Source organism: Plectropomus leopardus, chromosome 8 (genome assembly GCF_008729295.1).
Source record: "Plectropomus leopardus isolate mb chromosome 8, YSFRI_Pleo_2.0, whole genome shotgun sequence".
In the NCBI taxonomy this organism is placed as follows: domain Eukaryota; kingdom Metazoa; phylum Chordata; class Actinopteri; order Perciformes; family Serranidae; genus Plectropomus; species Plectropomus leopardus.
Window position 1 is genome coordinate 22180050 of NC_056470.1, and position 18545 is coordinate 22198594.

The 18545-nt window shown below is 39.7% G+C and overlaps 1 protein-coding gene across 2 annotated transcripts in view; it reads right to left on the reverse strand.

Moving 5' to 3' along the window:
- slc2a4rg (SLC2A4 regulator) overlaps window positions 1-18545 on the reverse strand; it is a 47523-nt gene that overhangs the window by 17212 nt on the left and 11766 nt on the right. The gene's annotated exons all lie outside the window — the stretch shown is intronic.

Genomic DNA, 18545 nt, shown 5'->3' on the forward strand with positions numbered 1-18545 from the left:
GACATTTTGCCAATTTAAAAGAGGTTTGTATCAGAACAGTATAAGTAGTAGGCTTGGACGGTTTCTTTTTCTTTTTTTTTTTTTAACTGTCATACCATCCTGGCTCTGCTGGCAACACCGCAACAATAAATGCTGCCAATGTGAACACACACCGCTAACACATGCAGTGCCGGTCAGTTGTAACCTCCAGGGCATGTGATACGCACTGCTTGCAAACCAGCCTTTTCAGTATTTTTTTTCTACTTAAATTTCTATATTTAAAATCACACCGTCTGGGTTTCTTAATACGCTGGTATAACATAATACCCTGATGCCTCCCATTCCTACTGTTTGTATGTGTAAATATACTGTCATAAACTTCCAAACATTTGATGTGTTTTCAGAAACACATTTCAGCTTACCGTTTAACTGTAACACAAAATCATCGGTTGCCAGCTGGACACCATTGTGTAAAACGCTCACATGGTGTCACCTACCAGTGGGAGTGTTCATTGGTCCAGTGAAGTAAAGTGCATTCTGGTGGCTGTCAGTTTTCTACTTCTTGAGCAAAGGTGAATGCCACAGCCCTTTCTATCCATTTTCTCTGTTAACGGGTAGCATCAATTTCAAAAGTATTTGTTTCTTTCTACTTCATAGCCCAGTTTTATGAAAAGACCATCTGTCCAGTTGTGAAGTACTTCTTTATAAACAAAGTGAACATAATAGTCTTTAGCCTGTTTTAAAAGTAGCCTGAATTGGGGCACATTAAAGATCTTCTTAAAGTTTATTCCAGCTGTGTGTAGCACAACAAGTGAAAGTAGCTTCACCCTGCTTGGTTTTAATCCTAGGAACACTAAGCAGACTGGTCCCTGATGACCTCAGAGGTCTAAAAGGGTGTGGAGGCAAGTCATAGATGTACTGAGGCCCTAAACTATTAAGTGATTTATAGGCAATAACATTTTTTTTTAAAGTTAATCCTTTGAGACACTGGTTGTAATTGCAGAGATGTGAGACCTGGTGTAAAATGTTCAGCTTTCATAGTTTTTAATAAAACTCTAGCAGCAGGAATCGGGAATATGTTTGAACAAATCAAAGTTCAGCTGTACTCTGTAAAATAGTTTGTTGTTTTGACTGAGTAATGGAAAATTATTTCCGAAGAAAAAGCCCAGACATGTCCCCTGAGAAAACTACAAATCTCTGTAGTCCTCCCAAAAAATATCAACAGAGATGTTGGAAGAAATTTGGATGATGCAGCGAATAAATCCAACAAAAGAAGTAGCCAGAGGAGCACACTGACAGACATGATTATATGCACAGTGATTCTTAGGGAACTTAGAGTGTGAGTTTGAGCGTGTGCATGTGTGTATATGAATATGTAATGGAAAGGCTCGAGAGTGAAAGGGTTTTGTGGTGTGCTTCTGCACAGCTTGTGCAACATCGCTAAGAGAGAATAGACATGCTTGTTCCTCCCTTCCTGCTCAGTCACCCCATGCTGAGCAGTCCACCCTCAGCTTAAACCTTATTTATACTGACCACTTGAACTACCAGCATACGCATACACACAGTATGCATTCATAAACACATCAACATTCTCTGTGAGCCCAAAAAATGTTCTTTGGCAACCGACATTTTAATAAAAATGTGACCGAGCACAACGCTAATTTGTGTCATCCTGCAATTCTGCACAAACATCTCTGCTTCATGCATACTTCTTTTCTTCGTCTATTCTATTTTGCGCTTTTCACCTCTGTTTTTGCTGTCCTTTAAAGCAAAATGCTGGGGAAATTACTAATGGCACAACCAAGACCTCACCCACGCATTTGCAAATGCACATAAACCAACCAAAATTCTCATGTACAACCCCGAGAAAAAGAAAAAAAAAACACGCTATCAAAACCAGTACAGTTAGATGAATATATGAACGTTCACTATGTACAGCTGTATATGTTACATGCAAATTCAAATACTGTAATATGGTGACATATGAACACACATGAACACAGATGCACTAACACAAAACAGACACACACATGCACAAAGAGAGACAGACAGAGGCAGAGATACACATGATCTGCAGCTTTAAGAGGTCCTTGTCCCGCCCCCAGACTTCTCCACTACACAACCAGAGTAAACTGGTTTGAGGCGTTCTCTCAGCCAAGCCCTAAGCCCTGGCAGAGATCCACTCGGAGTCTCAGTGCGCGCGCACGCGCACACGCACACGCACACGCACGCACACACACACACACACACACACACACACACACACACCCTCTCGACGCAAAAGCCTCACTCTAGAGTCCAAAAACACAAACAAAAGTATGCTGCAAATCAGCAAGAGTGCATGTACAGTACCTGCTCACACACCCACTCTCAGAAGTGACAGGACTTTCAAACGTTTTATGGACACAGAAAAAGTTCATAAAAGTGTTTCAGCTCCCACGCTAGATGAGAATGTGTTGGATGGGAAGCAAACAGATCGCAGAGGAATGTACCAGATATGCAGGAATCTCTCAGAGACAGTCTCAACACTGCACGGCTATGTCCACACAAAAGATGCTGGTTTTACTCTTTGTCATCTCAAAATAAGTGTGTGTGTGTGTGTGTGTGTGTGTGCGCGCGCGCGCGTGTGTGCTTTGAATGCAATGCGGGCAGTTGGCAAAACAGGGTAATTATAAAATACCGACATGGAGAGAATCATAGTATGCAAAGAATAATATCCACACCACAGCTAAAACAGAAGACATCACCAGAGGAGAAGCGGGTAAACACACTTGCATAAACACAAACACACACACACACACACACACACACACACACACACACACACACAGAGGCAGTCTGGTGGAGAGATAAAGAGATAACAAGATTAGCCGTGTCCTGTTTCAGTCATTAGCCTTGTTTTCAGCACTACACAGGGCCAAGTAGGGACGCGCTTTTGATTAATGGGCCTCGGTCGCTTCCTTAATAACATTTTTGTGCTGGTTTTATCATTTTGTTGTAAACATGGACATCATGTTGTCAGCTCAACTCCAAAGTTAAAGAAATTGACTGTTTGGCCTGCCTGAGAAGTTGAAAAGTAGATTAATAGCACACCAAATACAATCATGACATGTCTGTTTTGGTGTGTATGTGTGTATTAGTGAAACATAATAAACATACTGAAAGTCAGCTAACCTATCGGTTGATTTCAGTGATGATTCAATCTTTGAAATCCTTTCCCTCTCTCACAAAGCCACACAGAGAAATACCAACACACACCAAGACCCATTAATACCCCGGCCACCCTCCAACCCACTCTGATTTCCTGACATTGAGCTTTTTCCTTCCTCTGCTTCCCAGCAGAAGCATGATACTCCACCGCAGTTTCATTACATCTGGTGCGAGTTTTTGTGTGTATCTGCAAGTGCATGTGTTGAGCAATAAACAACACTAATGGCGTGTTCTAGGCACCCATTCTCAAAAGGGACCAACTGCAGATTCGCTCTTCCTCATGCTGACTACGGTGGAGCTAATCTACTGTTTCTATCAGACTGACTTTGATATTAATGTTTACACCAAGTTAGAAGCAGATGGCTGCCACATTTTGCCATCATAAAACCAGCTCATACAGATAACGGCGTTGCCATCTGCATTCATTGCTTATGATCACATCAGCGCCTGTAGGAACTCTAAATGATGTGGCCCGCCGCTCTCTCTATAACTTCTCGTCTGTCTGTGAAATAACTGCGGAGCCATTAAACTTAGTGAGAGTGGAGAGCGAAGCTTAAGAGCGACTGCATTGATGCAACAGTAAATCTGTCTGCATCTTCTTATGAGAGGCTTTATTTTGGAGTGAAGTTAAACTGGGGATGCCGCCATTTAATGCCCAGAAAGAGGTGATCTGAGAGCAGAGGTCGCTGTCAACAAAGATGGGCTGTGTGTGTGTGTGTGTGTGTGTGTGTGTGTGTGTGTGTGTGTGTGTGTGTGTGTGTGTGTGTGTGTGTGTGGTATATGCTATATATGTGTGTATTTGGGCGGAAGAGTGTTCGGTTTTTGGTTTTCGACTCCCCAAATCTGGATGTTTACAAGAACCTTTCAGTCCAACCATGGTACGTTTATGGCGTGCTGTAAATTTAACGATGACATGATAAACATGCCCTCCCCCTCATATGCAGATGAACATGAAGAGGCTCATACACAGTAAGTTGTGTGTACTGACACCATTCTTACTCTAAAATTTACGAGCCCTGTCACTGACAAACGTGGTTTATGTGACAGGTGCCATGCCGCAATAGGAAAGTCTTCATCTCATTTACATAACTATACCTGCATACAGTACATGTGAGTGTAGTGCGTACATTTGTGGATGCCACTGATTAGAGCATTAGGCCAACTTAAGTACATGCACAATCAAAACCATACACTCACTCTCTCACACCCACACACCCTCTTACCTTCCTTCCTCCCTAAACTTCTATTGGCCTCGGCTGAGCCAAGAACCATCCCCTCTGGCAGCAGTACAACACATGGGCCAGCTTAAGTCAACAAGCCAGGCCCAGGCACATACAGAGAGAGGCAGAGCAAAAAAGAGACTACCGCTTTGAGCCAAGACACAAGTAGCAACAACAAGCACAAGAGAGCAGAAAGGGGGAGAGTAGCGTGTGCCCAAGCATGTGTGTTTGATTGTAGATGGTCATTATTGCAGCCAAGGCACAGTAAGTTACAATGAGTCCAGACTCAGATTCATTTTTGGATGATTTTCAAGATTAATTTATAATTAGTTGGATGCACTTGGAAGAAAACTTCAACACCGGGTCCTAGGAGGACATTTGGACTTTGATACTGCAGATGGTGATATGATGCTACCGTGTTGCTGTTTCTAAATCCCCGCCCCTTTCCCTGTTATACAGTGGGCTCTCTGCTGTTGTTGGGGAGACGACTGGGCCTTCCCTCTATATTTAACACAGCACCTTTGCTCCAGTTACCAGCCCAGTAGAAATCCCTCGGATCTGTCTGGTTTATGGTGCACACTGCACTCTATGAGCCCATTTAACGGTTAAGTGTTGTATTTTCAACTACTTTGTGTCTACGTGACTAATGGGAACAATAATTCTTGAAACTTGTCCAGTATTGAGTGAGACAGCTGCAGGTAGAAGCTGCAAAACAGGCTGCAGTGTAACAACTCAGGGCATGAGCGCATCGTCAATTCACATCCACTAAAAGTGCTTGTTTTTGCCCCCGACAGGCTCAGATTATTATTGTAGTGTCTGACATTATGGAAAAAATCTCTACAGAGACAGACCTTTTTATAAAGAGGAAAATCCTTTTTGTTTAATTGGAAACAACCCAGAATTACCCATTTCCAAACATACCAGCCTCTATTTAAATAAAATAATTTTAGTGTGTATGAAGCCTGCATAATTTTACATCCATCTGGGTGAATAAAGGGTTTATTTCAACCAAACCAGTTGGTGACTGTTGAAATTGTGCAAAGACAAAAAAAAACAAGATAGCTTTTGTAAGTTTTATTTTTTTTTTCTGTAGACTATAAATGAAGTGTGTTTTACGACGTTAAAAATTACTACTGATTTACATGGAGACTGTTGGGTTTGGTGATAGAGATTTCGGGGCTGTTTCTGATTAAACACAAAGGATCTTACCCTTTAACAAAAAGTCCATCACTGTAGGGATCCTTTCAATAATCCTGTCAAACTCATGAAATAAAAATATAAATATGTCAGTGCCAAAATCAAGCATTTTTCATGGACATAATTACCCAAAGTATTGGGTGGTCGCTCTCAATACTGGACCAATTTTTAAAAATTGTTGTTCACATTAGTCACCCAAACACAGAAACATTGAAAAAATAAGGTAGAAGCCAAAAAAAATACCAAACCTAGCCTTTGAGGTTCAGACCAACTGCCACAATACACTTACATGAAAACTAACATGCAGGCTATGCACACAGCAAAAAAATTGACATGTTTATCAGTGAGCTTCATGAAGTGTATTTTTCATCCTTTTTTTTTGCCTAACCTTATCTAATCACTCTCCCTCCCTGCATGTGTATCCCACCTGTTTGGCACAGCGGAGACTCAGTTTACCGGAACACAAATTTCCGCAACCCCCCACTTACACACAGCTTTTGCAGTCTATGAACACTTTAGAGCAACACTACACATCTACGGGTAACAGGAGGTGATTGTTTCATTCTCAAATAACAATATAAATTTAAGTCTTGAACAACACACTTGAAGTGTATCTTGTTTACCAGGGGAAAAAGTACTGTATGTGTCGCACAGGCTGCTTGGAAGAAACCAGTTGTATAAGGTCAAATGAAAAGAGGAAGACAGAGTGGAAAAGCTGTGCAGTATCAGCAGATTTCATTGCTTTGATTTGGCTGACCACAAAGATAGTATCAAAAATCGTCAATCGTTTAGTATCAAATGATTCAAAGCTGTACAGAATTCAGTATTGAGGTCTTGTTTTCACTGGGGTTGTACACCACCAACAATAATCTCTGATCTCCCCCTCAGCAACAGTGGAGGTCACTTTAAATAGCACGTATCCATCCAATGTGATCATGTGATCAACACAAGCCCCAAAACAGGCATCAGGGTGTCTCTGTATGTACTGTATGCATGTATGCTGGCTTCTTCATATCCACAGCAGCTGTGTGTGCCTTCGACTGGCATGGAGACTGGTGCATGACCTTGGCAGTAAAAGAGTCTAACAACACTGTCACACAAACACATGTAATCAAAATCAACTTTCAAACACCTCTCTGTTTGAGCCGTGACAGGATTACACATTCAATAAACACTGACTGTGTTTCCTTTTGCTTTTTTCTTTTTATCTCTCTCAAACACAAACAAATGCAAATGTGCACAGCAGTGGAGATATGCGCGCCAAAAAAAATGTTTCCAGTCATGAGATAGACTTTTCCTTAGGCAAAGCTTTTCATTTATTCATCTCTAAAACATGTGTTTGCATCACTCATCCTCACGCACACTCAGAGGGAGAGAATGTGAGGGAGGCTGAAAGACAAAGTGACGGCAACCACAAAACCACAATCGTTAACCATACACTTCCTCGTCACGTGTTCTGATATGCATCTCTCTCTCTCGTCTTTCCTTTCAGCCTGTTTAAAGCTCAAGGGATTCTGCTCGGCTCTAAAGGGAATTTGGACAGTGCGCCATTTGTGTAGATGAGCCTGTGTGTGTTATCATAAAGCATAGTAAATCATTGATGAATATGTAGATGAAGGCTTTTGAAAATGTGACTTATCAGTGCACACATATGAAATAAAAACAGTGCAGGGAATGTTATGATATAGTCGAACTCATATATCCTGTATAACGAGATAACGTACTGATAATAACTGAGGTAATCAGAACTGACCAGGCTGGTGTTGATGAGCGTCTGCCCGCTGTGCAGCCCTGACAGCTGCCTCATCCATACACACTATTAATAGAACACCCACTGCTCTCCATCCCGCAATCCCTCCGTCCCCCATCATCCTGCATCGACTCCACTGGATTACGTAATGCTCTCCGTCCCTCTCTCTATCGCACTTCCTCACTCTGCAGACAGATGGTCATGATCGGCAGTAAACAGTCAACCTCCGAAACCCAGCACAAACCCCCCATGTTCAGTGATGCGAGCCCCTTTTCTCTGTCCAAAACACTCACTAGCTCCATTTTTCCTGTTTTGAATATTATGTAATGTCTTTGTACATCACCTGTCAGGATTCCCACACCCTCTTAAACATCAAATTCAAGGACTTTTCAGGCCAAATGCCCTCAAATTCAAAGACCCTACATGATACAGTTTAACAAACAGATCAAGGTTAATGACTGTGACAACACAGAATATTTTTATTACAAGAACAAGCAATCTTTGCAGAAGCTCACAGAGAATGATAAAAACAGCCTGATTTAAAATAATGCACTTTCATTTTAATGTAAAGAAGAAAAATAAATCAAAATAAATTGAATTCCTGTCCTTGCATAAAATAAATACAATTTCTTTCAACAATGCATGTATGTTTACATCTATTTAACATCCACTTTTTTCAATCCACTAAAGTTTACAGAACCATTTAACCATTTTCATCTTATTTAATAAAAAAAATAACACCACTATTTTGCAGTCTTGTAATAAGGACCCCATATTTATATATATATATATATATATATATATATATATATATATATATATATATATATATATATATATATATATATATATATATATATATATATATATATATACACGTATCATTTATTTATTTTCGCCTTTTTAAAAAATTATTTATTATTTTCATTTTCTTAAATTTATTTTGTCTGACATTAAAAGTATATATAGAAACGGTACTGTCACAATTGTACCTGTGATTTATTGTATTTGTATAAATTTTCATACCATTAGAAAGACCTCAAGCAAAAAAAAAAAAACTTTACAAAATTTCAAGATTGTCAAGGGTCCTTGGTAACGTCTGCTTGTATTGTAAATAAACAATTGAGTGCTTTCCGTTTTTACTGCTGGTGATTGCATTTTTGCTTCAAAAACCATAAAAGTGGTGTTCATTTTAGAAGATTGTCTTGCTGAACAAAATGTATCATAACCTTTAGTCTGCTGCAGAGCCTTTCTGAAATAATAAAAAATCCAATGAGAGAAAACAAAACAATGATTTTTGTTATGGGAACCAGGGCCAATGCTAACTTTCAGTTTACCTACAAAGAAAATATAATCCCTGTAGCTCTCTATGAATACAAATACATTGATATAAACAAGTGTGTATCACGTTTTTTTTTTTGTCACCATCGATGTGTGCATTTGTGTGTAGACTATAGTCATGTTGTCCCTTCCAAGTACCCAGGCTCTGAACCCCCTGGAGAGGGAGAGGCTGTTAGGCAGGAGCCATGTCTCCTTAACGTGGGCTGTGAGTGTAAAGGCTATTCAGTCCCGGGACAAAAAGCCCTCTCTTTCCATCTCTTGATCCTCGAATGCAATCTGTAGCCTTAGGGCCACGCAGAAACAACAACTAGCTTTGTTCTGGCAAGATAACAGACACACAGCAAAATACATGATTCCCTCTGTGGTGTCTGACTCCCCACGTCTGCATTACTTCTCTTAAACTACACTACCAGCAAGCTCGCAGGTTAGACGCCAGCAGTCAGGATTGTTCTGTGTGCAGGAATCTGAATGGGCATCCCCCTTCAAAGCTAGAGCCGTGCTTGTAGCACTCGCTCCTCAGAGAGAAAATGTTGACACAGCACATGCAATTAACTGGCTGACGACAGAGTAGATCATGACGCACTATCTGACATGCATGCCATGCCCACATTGTGGAAACAGCTAGACATGGAGATGTAGTGGGTCATTACGTTTGCGGTTTGAGCCACACACAGGTCAGTTGAATGGTGGAAACACAGTTGGTGTAAATTGGATAATAGATGGGTGCACATAAACAGACAAGTATTCTCCTGGCTTTACAAAAAAAAAAAAGAAGTTACAGGAGTTACATCTGTTAGCTGAGGCCTGATTTCCACCATTCCACTCATACATTTATACATTAGTTGCATACCTAATAATACCAGGGGTGTGAATTTAAGTCACACAACTTGGACTCGAGTCAGATCCCAGTCACAAATTTGATGACTTTAGACTCGACTTGATAAATCAAAAAAGACTTGTAACTCGGCCTAGACTTCCATAGCAGTGATTCACTTGGACCTCAGCCTTTTGATATGAAAATACTTGATATTTTTCCCCAGGTCAAATGATCAAAAATACAAATGCTACAAATTGATCCATTTCCCTTAATTCCTGTCTTGACTTGGGACTTGACTTAAATGCAAAGACTTGAGACATATTTGTGAATTGCAAAACGATGCCTTTGTCCCACCTCTGCCTAATACTACTAAAACAGATGACCATTTGCCAAATTATGATGATCACTGATAAAAATAAATAGTGATAAATCAACTATAATGTTTATATCCTTGGACAAACCAGCAAACAACTAGCAATAGCTTGCTTTATTACCCCACTGTCACTTCAGGCTACACAACAAGATTAACTTGTAGCTATAGCAACTTCCTCACAACTTCTGTCAGTCCCCCCCAGTAACAATGTTGTTGCTACGGGAATGCAGGGCAGTCTCTCCCGTGCAGAGGCCTTTAGATTTCTCCCCCCTCCTCTGTTGAGGACAGCAAACAACACAGGCTCTTCTGCCGGAAGACGCTGCTTCCTTATCAAAACGCTTGTCGTTTTACATTTGAGTCATGAGTTGATGTAGTGAGCCAGAGAAGTCAGCCTAGTAGTTGCATTATTTTATTCCTGGCCGACATCCGTTTCATATATCTGAATAATCCAAACCACTCTGGGCTAGACTGAGGTTTTGATTCTCCAGAATCACAGACGTATCATCTCCTCAGCCTTACAAACAACTGAGCTGCCTGTTTGCTCTGTGGATGTTAAGGGAAACCAGATCAAATCAAGTACGAAAAGTTTATTCTTCATGTCATAAACTAAGTCTGTTTCACTTTGACTTAAACATGAAAAAGGACTCACAACATAGACTTTGATATAAAATTTAGAAGTAAAACAGGCAAGAAAAGATAGATGAGAGCCAAATCAAACAGAAATAAACATGTCTTGAAACTTGGAACACAGATTAAAATGGCGGAGAGCCCTAAACAGAGCGGTCAGTTTTCTCTCTGCAGCACTCTCTCTTATTTTGTTCCTCATTCTTCACTTCCCACTCCCTCTCTCGCCTGCTCTTGAGATTTGCCCTTCTGCCATTACAAGCCAGAGCAGGCCTTTGCTTGGTTTCCTGTGTTTTGCGAAAGCAAACCAATGCTGTTCCAGAGCCACTCTGCTCCACTTACACCCATGAAGCCAAATATCTGCAGGGCAGCATCAGACAGACACAGGCTCCAGCCAGTAAAATAAACTGATCAGTATCTTTTTTTTCTAGAAAGAGAAAGTGACAGAGCAAAAGATCACATGTAGAAAGTGCTTAAAACTGAAGAAAAACAACAGTTAGTGGAAAAATGGATCCAGAGTTCAAGGAAGTGTTGTGACTTATCTCTTATTATGAACCAATAAAGAGAGAGAGAGTGAAAAGGAAGGATCCTCCTACCCATCATATGATTTTGCTGTTTTAACCTTCGCAGAAATAGTGATGAAAACATTTGAGGAAAAACAACTGAGCAAATAAAACAAAAAAGGCCTCCAGTGGACCCTTAAAACCCTCAAAACCTGCATGTTGGTTATATTTGCCTCTCCCGGCAACACAAGTGTGTAGCATAATAATGAAAACAAAAGGTTCAAAAAAGGGTGCAAGCACATTAAGAGATTGATTTTCAGCCATGAGTGAGTGGGATTAACTTTGAGAGTCAATCAGCTCGCTTTGTCACTTAAACTTAGGTATCTGGTGCCTGAGCTGCATTATCATAAGCTTTGAACAAAAAGTCATCTGTCCATCTGGCACCTCAGTGTCTCAAAGGTCTGACAAACTTATCACGCACACACAACACCTCCAATTTAAATCCAATGTGCAGTGTTTAGTTTATAAGGCCATTTCAAAACATTCTTAATAGTTTGTTTGAATTATGTTATTAACAAATGTCTGTCATGTGATGTTATGAAATGTAATGGTATGTACACTTGCCTCTGTAAAAAGAAATTGATCAAAACAAGAGAAAATAAATAAATAAATAATAAAAGAAAAAATGCGGACGTGACACTGTACAATTAATAATGAGCAAAACATATTCACAAGCTATATTGTTAAGAATTGAACTCTGAGGACAAACAATAACCAAAGAGGACACTGTGAAAGAGTTAATGCATAAATTGTCAGTTTCTTGCATTAATAAGGTTTCTGGTTGCTCAAAAAAAAAAGTTATGAGAACAATACCAGACAGTAACAGTTTGTTTATTTGTACTGAACCATCACAGCACGAGGGTCACGGTCTGGTGCACGCAGCCCCATGTAGAGTGATGCACAGGATGCGAAGACAAAGTTCACGAGCTCAAATTCTGCCTGCAAACTTTGAGCTGCACACTGTTAGCAACATATGCAGAAATGCTGGAGCTGAAGAGTGAGAAACAGAGAGAGAGCTGTGTGTCAGATGAGGACAGTGTATCCGTGTTGCTCCTTGAATTTTAAAAATTGCTACGGTGGAACTACATAAAACTCCTCCTAATGCACAAATTATATTTTCTATTATTCTGTTTATTTTTTTTTCCAATTTCATAGCATAAGCAATGCTTTTAGGTTTTATAAGCTTTTGGGAGTGAGTTTGTTCTGTGTTCATACAGAAGTATTTGAAATGTGCCTCATTTTTCTAATGAAAATTGTTTATTAAAAATGCTAGCAAAATGTTGCCTCAGACCCCAGCAAGAGGACTGTGTCTGTATAAAATAATTGAAATCTTTGTTCCAAACTTGCTCCAAACTGTGTGTGTACTGTTTATACTAAAACACAATACTGTATTTCCTGAAAGCTACACTTTTGACCAAGTCAAACCAAAGCAGCTGGTTACAGTGATGTACTCTAACAATATAAAAGTATAGAGTGTAAAAAGTGAGTGTGCTAAACAGTATGTGCCTGCTGGTCCAAAACCTGCGAGTTTAATGTGCAGTCAGAGCAAATCTGTGTCAGGAGTCTAATTTTAAACCAGTACAATCCAAAAAACAGCTTTTCCAGAGGACTGATTCAAACTGGTTATTTCTTAAATTTGTAAGTTGAACAGCACAAATTACAATTATGCTAATTCTCTTTCCATTTACAGGCCTAAAGTGCAATTTCTAGGATCATATGTAAATTACGTTTTAAAAAAATATATAAAAATAATGAAAAACATGACGACTAGTGTTTTACTTGCGTGAAACATTATAAGTATCAGAAAATACTAAAAATACATGCAGTTGTTTGTGTATAATACGTGTATTGTCATTTTGAGGTAATGATTGTGCCTTTCATATCATGATGTGGCTGCAGTGCTTTATCAGCCCTTCTGTATCAGCCCATCTTCAGCTCCCCACGAGCACTGTCAGACTTTACCGATAGTAACTAATATGGCAAAAAATACCAGAAACCACATCTTTAAAAATTTAAGTCTCCCTGTGGATCTTCTGGCTCTGTGCCTGCAAAAGACATTCACCTCTTTCCAAATTATCAGTGTTTCAACATCCTTCAGGAGGAGGCTGCGACACTTTTGGGAATAAGCAAAGGAAAATGGCCCCTCTATCTCACTGTGAAGCCAACAATGGGATAGTTAATAAGATGAATGGAGGCAATTAGAGCACATCATGGAAACACAGGAGAGATGATGATGATGATGATAAAAGCCAACGTCTACCTACAGACAGCTGTGGAGAGACACAGAGCTTCTCCTCCATGAGACATTTGAGAGGACAATAAAACCTGACTCTGGATCAGACTGCTTGTTTTTTTACTGTATACAAATGTTGAAATATGATGGCGGAGCTTTCCAAAATGGGACGATTTGCTGGTTGGATGCAACCAGCCGCTCTCCCTGGGAGATTTGTGCATTTTCTTACAATGCCAAACCCAGGCAGTGCTCAAGTTAGGGCAGTCTCGTTCTCCTGAACAGACAGACTGACAGATGGGAGAGCTTGCCAGACACAGCTAGCGGCCCTGGCCCAGGGAAAGTCGTGCCGTGTGTGACCGAAATGTTTTTCTGTCAAACAGTCGGGTCTCTCTACAGCCAAGACTCTTCACTCTCACACAACCACATACACACTCAGATTTAGTTTACTCGCTGTTGCAAAATCTTAAATGGTTGACTTGGGAATATTATATAAGGGCAAAAAATGTTGAAAAATCATATAAAAAAGTCTTTGGCAACTGAACAGATTTAATCAGTTGACGAGGGCCATGTGATAGGGTCAAAAACTCCAAAAATAGTAAGTACGAAGACTTTTGGTTGACATGTTTTGTCGACTGCTGTTCCAAAGGTTCTAAATGAAGTGTCAAACTTGGTTGGTATGTTAAGGAATAAACTGCTGGATAATACAGCAACCTCACTAAATGCATTAATCTTTGATCTCTATCAACCTTAAACATCAGCTGAGAAAGTAGCTAATTAGGGCAGTGACAGTAGTTAAGTAGGTTTTAAGGTTGGAAAATATTTGGACAGGAGACAGGAGCCTCGTGTTAATCTATTGAGGCTTTGGGGGCTTTTAACAGATCCCGCTTCAGAAATACCAGCATACCACTAAACCTCACTCATTCACACACACACAAGACATGCAGGCGTGCACGTATCTGGCACCTCAAGTTCCCTCTGCTGCATCTACATTCTCTAGTAAATCTGGTCAAATGTAAAGGAGCAGACATGAGCCAACCCGTTAAAGAGAGCTGAGGTGAAACCAGAGACAGAAACAGCTGCTCAGCATGCCAATAAAATGCGAAACACCCCCTGCTCCCACTACACTCTTATTAGGTACAGAGATGCCCTGACTTTTCCCTGTTTAACTTCCAATTTTCTCTGTCGTAATGTGACAGCTTTAAAGGACAATACCGATCAGTTATAGCCCACTTACTAACCAACATCATGTGTACATTTCCTGCAATTGTACAATGCAAGCCTTGTATTATTAGGTCTTTTAGCCCTTTGAAACATATGCAAATTGGTCTGATCTGTTTCAAAAACATGGGGAGAGGGCAACAAGCAATTTAACACGACATTGCACAAACATTGGCAAAGAAATTAGTAAAAAAGTTACAAAAAAATTACCAAAAATAAGTGACAAAAAAGAATCAAAATTATATATATTTTCCATTAATATCCCCCTCATTTTTAAAACTATGTTTAAGATTTTAGATTAGATTTTTTTTTTTTTTTTTTTGGTTACCTTTTACTGTAATTTGTGGGACATTTCTTGCCAAGCTGGTCATTGCCTTTTCTCCCATGTTTTCAAGAACAATTTGCTCAGATTTCAAAGGGTCAAATTCCTTGTAAAAGGCGCACACACAAAAAAAATGATGTTGATCCAGGTTTCAAAGGATTAATGGTTTCTTTTTAAAATTAAATACACAAAACAAAAATCCTACCTACAGTGTTAAATCTAAAACAAAGTGGCCGCTGTAGGCCCAAAATAAGACCAAAAATAAAAAATAAAAAAATCTTTAGGGCAGCATGTTTATGGGAGACTTCTTCCTGTTGATGTCACATGGCTGACAGCATTCAGGGCATGAAGTGATGAACTGATATAAAGCCACAGTGTTAAGTAACTATTTTTCATGCAGTTTTCATTATTGAATAATAAGTCCAAAGTGACATCTTGAAATTGCTTCTTTTTCCAAACAACAGTTTAAATTCAAATATTCTTTATTTGCTTTCATAAACAATAAAAAGCAGCACTCAATTTTTGCATTTACGAAGCTGGAACAAGTAAATGTTTGACATTTTTGCTTGAAAAATGACCGAAATGGTTCATTCATTATCAAAATATTTGGCAACTGCCTTCCGATCGTATCATCAATTAAACAGCAAATTGTTGCAACTGAAGTAAACATAAAAACTGAATAATGGATGATCATGGTTTTTTAAATAATGGCCTCTACGTCAGCCAATTTTCAAGTGTGTGGAACGAACAGCAAATGGATTTCTCTGAAAGTAGGACAATGAGCTCAGACATCTTGATGCTACACCAGCCATAATAATTTGAAGGAGACAATTTTTAAATTTACTGCTGTTATGCCTATGCCCTTCCCTTTCTCTCTCTCTCTCCGCCCCTGTTTCTCTCCTCCCTTGCTCCATCTTTTCCTCATGGTGTCATTATGGTGAACAAAACACAGTGTAAACACAAGCTAGTGTATATATTGAGACCATGGTGTTGATTCTTGGTCCAAACCGGATTGGGGCAGATTGGACAGGAGTGAGGAAAAAGCAAATGTTGTTAGACAAGAGATTTGGGATCAGACCTGCCCTCTACATAGATCACAACAGGATAAATCTCATGAAATATGCCAGGCTCAAAGAGTCTACACGTTGCCTATTGTATATCAACAAAACAGGGAACAAACATTTCCATCTATGGATGAATACCAAGTGTGGGTGGAAATGTGGCCGATTAGAGAAGAGTGAGATTGACCAGTTCCCATGGCCTGGAACAGTTTCTGGGGTAGGTTGGGGAGTGGTTGGGGCTCTGCTCTGCACCTGACTGAACAGCCTCACACACTCAATGCTTTGTGCAGTGGTATTTTGGTGCTGGTAGCCGCCATCACTAAGATTAAGGGGGATACTTTCTACCTCTCCCCAAATCGAAAATCTCAACATTATTTTGGCAGCCGTCAGAGGAGCCCAAGGGCTGTTTGTTTGCTCCTGTTTAGACTTCTGAAAAATTCTCCTAAATTGCATTAACCACCATTAAACACCATTCCACTGGGTTAAAGACTTTCAGATTTTTCTAATTGAAAAATTGAAAATCACAATAATTTATGCTTCCCTTATTCTACTGTTTTTAGAAATGTAAAGTTCATTTGTTTTCGTTTATCTCTAAGAGGACCTATTTTGCAAATTTTTAGATTAATGCTTATATTTAAAGTTTTTTACTAGGACATTTTAAATACTCTAATGGTCAAGAAACACCTTGTTTTTCTCGCACTGTCTGTGCTGGAACACCTTTATTCACCCTCTGTCTTAAAAACCATTTAACGCCTGCATCTTTAGCACCCCTTTCTAAAAAGATTCTTTCGAGCTCTGATTGTTTGGCGTTTCTGGGTCTTCCATATCTCAGCGTCTCTGCACGGCCATTGCAGCCGGGGAACGACCGTAACAAAGAATAACTGCATTTTCTTACCATTAAAAATAACCAATAAAAAGATTCTAAGGAATTTGATCTGAAATGGGAAGAAATACACAACATCTGCAACCAAGAATCCATGTTTCCCTGATATTAGCATGCAGCTATGCATGTTGGCAGTGTGCTTGATGTAAGGGGGTGACTTTAAAGAAGAGTCGCTGCTCTTTCTACTGTGAAAAATCACCAATAAAAGCTTCTAAATACAACTGGACATGTTCCAGCAGGAAACTGATTACAATTAGGGAGAAATTTACATCTGCAGCAAAGATTACATGTTTCCATGACATTAGCATGCAGCGTTATGTAGCAGTGTAGGCCATGTAATGTTAATAGCTGCAGTAGTGTGCTGAAGCAACCATATAAATAAATCTGTCACCTTGGTGCCATACTGTAGCCAAAGTAGAAAGAAATCCTAGAAACAGATCAGTAGGGAGCCTGAGGTTTTTGCTCACAGGTATTATTTTACTTCTGCAAATGTTTACCTCATTATTTGAAACTTTTGCCACATTTAATATGAGCACCCTTCACTGTAACACTATATATAAAATACATAATACGGAAAAGCATAAAAAGGTCCCCTTTAAACTAGGAAAGCAGTAAAAATAAAATAGTCTCTACAGGCAGGAAAATCAGTGACTAACTGTATTTATGACATTTTTCAGGTCTTAGTTTTCAGATTCTTTAAATTTCAACATCTCTCTTCAGTCTTTCTCAGGACCTATGAATACCACACATAGACACAAAACAACAGGAGTCACGAGGCTAACCTAAAAATCAATTTTTATCTTTATAAACAAGTTTATAGCTACAAGGAGGAGACCACAGATCCCAAGCTAATGGGTAAAAAAACAAACACTGAAGCTGTCAGCCTCTTTCCCCTTCCCCTTATCACTCCACAAAGCGGGCTCATGAAAATCAGATGAAAGCCATGAGCATGAGGAGTCACCTAGGGTATAAAATTTTGGGTGTGTGGCTTTGTGCATATAGACAGATATAGGCGGCGCGTGTGTAAATATTGCTGGGTGACTCAGCAGTGCACAGAAAATACAAGCACACATGACGCAATATCCAGGAGGTGAGAAGAGGACAGGGTCATTAGCAGATCTGTGTTAAATGAAACATGACTACCTCACCACAAGTACAGAATGAAAGTCTGTGTGTGCTGTGTGTAGGGGGAAAAAGGATAAAAAAAAAAGGAAAACACACAAATCTGTACTGTCACTTGTAGAGCTGCTTGATTGATTGTCTTGCCCTTCGTTAGAGGGCACGAGGATAAGTGATTATCCCAGCCCACATAGCTCTATTGTTAAGGACATGCATGTCTGCACACACACTCGAGGACACACACAAAGCGTGGGGGGTTACTAAGAGCTTATAAAGGCCCACTGGTTCTAGCAGCCTGGGTGTGGCATGCTGCTTAAAATTGTTTTTTTGAGCTGAATCTTTAAAATATATTTGAATGAAGCTGTAAAGCAGCTTCTCAATCTATGCAGTGCTTTGGGCTTTATATTCACTCTTTGATTTACCAAATCCCCCACAGGATCAGGCATTTTCAAAAGTCAATGCTCACATTACTTAACTGTGTCAACACAAAATCAATTGGAAGAGACAAGAGTTCAGCACAGCTCTCTTCCACAACTAAGCTAAAAGACAGGGCTGTCGATAATCCTTTAATTACAAGTGAGATCATGGACTTTTGACGTTCCTCGGGATGGAATCAGAAACCTCAGCCAGCACAG